Genomic DNA, 6208 nt, shown 5'->3' with positions numbered 1-6208 from the left:
AACAGGGGTAAAACAAAATCGCAAAATAAAAAGCGCAACGCTCAGGAAAGGATTACTTGCGTGCTAAGAAAACTAATAGGAACATGATAAAGATAAGCAAAACAATAAAGAAAAGCCAAAGAAACAGCATAACTAGTCTTTGACTCAGCCTGCGAAGCTAAGGCTGGCCAGAGGATATATATATATATATATATATATATATATATATATATATATATATATATATATATATATATATATACGTATTAACATACATAAGTATCCCCAAAATACCAAAGTAAACTCCTATCTCTCCCTGAACCTCTAAGAGGAGCAGCATACATAAGTTACTTGGAGAATAAGCTAAATACATATATACATATATACAAAAGAAAACCAAAATACACCCAATGACTACTTTGCTTCCCAGGATCCAGACGCCTAGCGAGGAGCCTCTCGACCTACATCTGAAAAACAACAATACAATATGGAATGAAAACCAGAGGTTCTCAGCATGGTAAAAGTGCTATGCGTATAATAAATAAGGTCATGAGAATGCCATAGGTAATCCTCGAACTTCGTTATTCAATTATCCAACCTAATTACTAAACAAAAATCATAAACAGGGGTAGGTATTCTAAATCTACCTAACTTACTCAATTTCAATCCACACCTATCACCAAACCATTTCTCCATTTTCTCCATCCCTCCATCATCCATAATGCAACAGGAACAAACAACCAAACAAGTTCAAGCACAAGTAATGAACAGATAATACAAGTAGCAAATATACAAGTAGCAGGTGATATATATCAATTAGGCATTCCCAATTAAGGCATAGCAAACAAAGCACACATATGCATATGATGAATGTCTATCCTACTGGCCGTGAGCTCACGTGTCGGTTATTTTACCAGAACCCGACACATCTGGTAGCTAACCCAGACATTGGTCTCTAAGTTGCGCATCTCCAGGAGGATCATAAACGAAGGAGAGTGCCTTTCCACACCGAATGAGTGTGCCTTTCCACCTTCTCCTAAAGGATTTACGAAGGAGAGTACCTTTCCACATCGAAGGAGTGTGCCTTTCCACCTTGCAACTAGAGAAGAATGTGGGGGAAACAATACGAAGGAGAGTGCCTTTCCACCTTCCTCACATCTACATCACGACAAGAGAGGGAACTTCCATCCTCAACTTGCCATAACGACCATTTCGGCCACACACAGTCATTCCCAAATCTCATCATTTATCATAATCATTTCCTTACATTCATTCTTTATAGCCATAAAAACATGTATTCATTTAGCTTTCACATCATTCTCTTATAATTTATCATGTTTACTCTTTCCGGGTCCCGAACAAACCATTTATCAAACTCTTCCCAACCTCTTTAATATCTAATAATCTTAAAATCAACCCAACTCTAACATTAAATCAATCACATCACACGAAGATTAAACTTTAACTTCTCGAACCCATGACTATCACTAAGACATCCTCGACACTCTATTTTCTTTTCTGTTTTTAATATAACAAATGAACTCGGAATTGCGCAAACTTTATGTTCAGGCGTTCATCTTGAAATAATCTTTCTAACAAACTCAAGATCATAATTTTAAATTTCTCTAGCCTCAGAAATAAAGGAAAAACCATGACTGTTCTGCAGTGCATAAAACCAAAAAAATAGCAGCAGCATGTGATATTCAAAATTCAATATAAAATTCAAGTTAAATCCAATGACTTTAAAAATTAAGGTAGTTAAACTTTACTCATCCAGATTTCTTTCTCAATTGGTTCTGAGTTAATACCATTTTTAATGAAGAAGTTACATTACCTGGAAGTTAAGTAAAAATGAGTCAAAATCTATTTTAGAAACCAACAAGCTTAGTACCTTTTAATTTGAATAACTTTTATTAAAAAACTCCAATTAAGCTAAATTTTAGTTTGGGAACTCCTAGCTCATCCAGGAACAAGTGTGTGTTGGTTGAAACCCAATTTCTATTCAATTCTAAGAGTTACAAGCATTGGAAGTTGGTGCATAACTTGCTGAAATCTGTTTCTTTTCAGCTTTGACCACCAATATTCAAAATTCACAACTCCCAATCCTCAACTCTTAAAATTCTGAAATTTTAGAGCAATAAAGAAAATTAATCAAATTTTATAACAAAATTTATTTTGATCCAAAACTCAACTCGTAGAAGTTGCAGCAAGACAAACAAGTTGCTGCCTTGTCTGACATTTTCTGCTGCTGGATAAATTTAACTACCTAACTTTAAAAATTTTCCGTAAATTGTATATTTAACAAAAAGGTCCCAAATTTTTCAGTTTAGTTCCTTATATTCCCAATTTTAGCCCAAACTTGGTCTCATACAATTCTGATCGTTACATAATTAGTTACAGCATATGTAATACCACCACAACACAACTCTACATTCTTATTAACAAACACCAATCCTAATCCATCATAAATAAATATAAGAGCACACCATTAATAACTTTCACACCTCATAATTCTAATATATATCAACCAAAAAATCTATTCCAACAACATTACAAGGCTAATCATTAAATACAACAAATAATTCAACTTATCCTATGGTTCTTCTAACCTAAGTTTTCACAACACCGTAAATATTAAACGTGCGAAACTTAAATCATACCTTGGCCGATCACTTAATTCACCCAAGGCAGCCTCTCAACACAAAATCACAGCCCCTCCAAGCTCAATCAAACATCCCCAAAGCAAGCCTTGTCACCAACAAAGCTCTAAGTAATCCAAATTCAAGTCCAATGCATAAACACCCTCTTAAACTACACCTAATACACATGTATATGTTCCAATTCAGTTTTCCGTTATAAATATAAGATTGAGCTAGGGTTAGGGTGTCCTTACTATATCCATATGCTCAATAGCTTGAGCCCATAAGTCTCGGAAGCTAACTTGAGCCTAAAACACCAAATTATACAAAATCTCAACACCAAAGTCCAATAAATTCAGAACTAGAAATAGGGAAATTGAGAAAGAAAAATCGGTTTTCTTACCTTTCAATGCTATGGGTGTTGTAGAGCTTGACGCCACGGACGTGTAGCCACAAACGGTGCGACGATCGGAGTTCGGAGCGAGAAGTTATGTGGATTTGAATGAAATCAAGGGTTTTGGAATCTTCAACATGTTCTTCCCCATTTAGGTTGCTACCCAGCGTGTTCTGCATGCTGAATGGAATGAAATGAGCTTCAGCTCATTATATATAGTGAGTTAGTTGGGCCCACGGGCCCGGTTCGGGTTCGGTTCGGCCCAATCTTGGGCCAAATTTTTTGAAATTTGTGTCAAAATTCTCGTTTCGATGAGCTCTACCCTATTTTGATATTAGATTTACATTTCTAATTTTCCTATTTAAAATTTGATTCGTTGACTAATTATTTACCGACTTCAGCGGGATTTACTTCCTACCCACCTAATTAGGAATTTTGTCCTCACAATTCAGAGAGAGTTATCTAAAAAGAGGTGTGGGTAGCCCTTCCGCATATCTGACTCATGCTCTGGATATACTCTTTAGTACCAGCCCGACTCCATGCTATCTTCATCCGAGAAACTTCTTTTCTGCGTAAACGCTTGATGCTGGTGTCATAGATCCTAATTAGAGCTACCGGAGTCGTCCGATCTTCTTCCACTTGAACCGTTTCTGGTTCTAGAACATGATTAGGATCAAAAGTGTATTTATGAAGTTGCGATATGTAAAGCACGTCATGCAAGTTCGATAGATATGGTGGTAAAAGTGATCCTACATGCCATTGGTCCAATTTCCTTCAGGATTCCTAACGACCCAATGTAATGGGATTTAACTTCTTAGTTTTTGATTGCTTACCCAATTCTAGTTCGTTGAAGTGATTTTCAGAAATGGGTATCCTCTTCCTTCCCACTTGATAAGTCTTCCTCTTAGATCTGCCTAATTCTTTTGTCGGCTTCCATAGTGAGAATTCTAATTCAGATTTGCGTAACTTCTTCTCCGTTGCCTCGGCTGTCAAATTCATGAACTAAGACGTTCGATATTCCAGTTTTTATCAATACGGTAGTATTTAGGGCTCTGTGAAGCTCTATCTTCTCCTCTAGTCCTCGACAATCTAATACGAAACCGATAATTACTCTTCCTTACTTCCGATGTAGAATCTTCAATGGTTGCAGCATTCCGAATAGTTTCTGATAGTCCTCCTTTACTTTCTCATGCTTTAACACGCCATTACATGCATTACCACTTTATTCTTTATTTCTGATAACCCCAAAAACATCTTCTTTGATTCATGGTACGTCTTGACAGCTTCACGGTAACTTCAAAAATCCTTTCTTGTAAGTTTCAGACAATAATTTCTCGTCTCAATTTCCGATTTAAATATATAACTCCTTCTCGGTATCTTCTTAATTCAACAGGTTTCAATACTTTTAGTAGTTCCTTGTCACCATTTTTGCGCTCCCTCAGTCCTTGACTCTACTATCTCTATTCCGACATTGGACATATAAATCTCTTCTTAATTCCCTTTTGTTTACCAAACTTTGACATCTTTGACGGCTCCTTATTATCTCGTTACGCATCCCGTACCTCATCGATTCCACGTTGTAACCTAGCAATGGATTTAGACCAACACTTCCAACACTCTCATTCTTCCAACTTAGAACTTTAACTCATCTAGCATTTTCCCTTTGGAATTAATGTCCAAAAATCTTTTAGAAACTTCTTTCTTAGAGCGTCTATCACAACCTCACGATGTTGCATCCGCATGCATCTTAAGTTTTTCAATAATACATCGTAGTCATTCCCTAAACGGTTCGTTAGGCTCAAGTGATACGAGCATTGGCATGAAGGTCAATCTTCTTTCTATGGCTCAAAAGCTTTCATCAGATCCTGGTAATTCATTCCCACGGTGTACCTCATTGCATCTATTTAGTCACGAGCGATATGATTGGTGAGGATTAAGGCTATAAATTCCCTAGTAATGTCACAGGTTCGTTTTGCGTTCAAAGGTCTTGCTCTAAGAAATCAACGTCTCTTTGGTTACAGCTGGGATTCATACGCAATACTAATATAGGCTCGAGTTGATTTTCAAAGAAATATTAAGCTTGAAAGACGAATGAATAGTGTAAACAATGTTCGTGAGAAAATAGAAAGAGTTTTATATACGGTAAATCAGAGTTGTATCAAAATAATAGAATGCACAAGAAGAAGAATTTAGGTGCATCTCAAGAAAGAAAACCGGACCAAAAATATTTGATAGTATGGATTAGTGTGATGTCTCACTTCTTCTATGCAAATAAAATTTCAGGTATCAGTTTCAGTTTACCTTTTCCTTCTTGTGACCCACTATCATCTTGGGCCCTCTTACGTGAATAGACTATTGTTCCATTCCCCTAATTCACTTATCTCTAAGAGTCTTGGTTATTCATCCAACGCCAACTAAAAACTTCACTAAACTCTCCAGGCTCTGATGACAATACCCTATTCGGAACGATTTAGTTTGGTTCTAAGTTTTAACCTAGGTCTTTCTTCTCTATCTTAGACTATGAGTAATCATGGTATCCTAGAATAATTCATTGCTTCTCAAATCCAATCATTGCATTTACCTTAACCTGGTGATTGTGATCTATCTGCATCATGAGTTTCCACCATGTGGATTAGGACAGTCCTTAACTAAATGCCTGGGTGATCCGCACTGGTAACACAAACCTTGCTTGTTTTTATGCTGCCTATTGGGTCGGTAGTTCTCAGTCCTCTTGAATTCTTGACTCCTTCGTGCCAAATTCTGATGGTGATCTCTTCGGTGGGACTCCCGGTTATCATTCTTTGCCACAACTCCGTTCCTCACACATTCTTCAGCTATCCGGCTCTTGTTCACAAGTTCAAAAAACACTCGGATCTCCATAGGTGCTACAAAGCTCTGAATGTCGCTCCGAAGGCCTCCTTCATACTTAATTCATTTACACTCAACAAAGTCCTCAGGAGCTCCCTGACAAATCCGTGAGAAACGGCTTCCTCAAACCTGCTAGTGTACTCAGTGATGGTCATCTGACCTTGTTTCAGCTGAAGCAGTTCAAGTTCTTTAGCATTTCTGGCTGAACTGGGAAAGTATTTCTTATAGAATTCTTCTCAGAACAACTCTCAAGAGATCACAACCCAATCAGGCTACAAAATGCGCCTCACGCCCTGCCACCAATGCTGAGCTTCACCTTGCAGCTGGT

The sequence above is a fragment of the Arachis hypogaea genome, chromosome 4, assembly GCF_003086295.3.
Source record: "Arachis hypogaea cultivar Tifrunner chromosome 4, arahy.Tifrunner.gnm2.J5K5, whole genome shotgun sequence".
Lineage (NCBI taxonomy): Eukaryota > Viridiplantae > Streptophyta > Magnoliopsida > Fabales > Fabaceae > Arachis > Arachis hypogaea.
The sequence above is the reverse complement of the archived record's forward strand: the minus strand, read 5'-3'. Positions refer to the sequence as shown.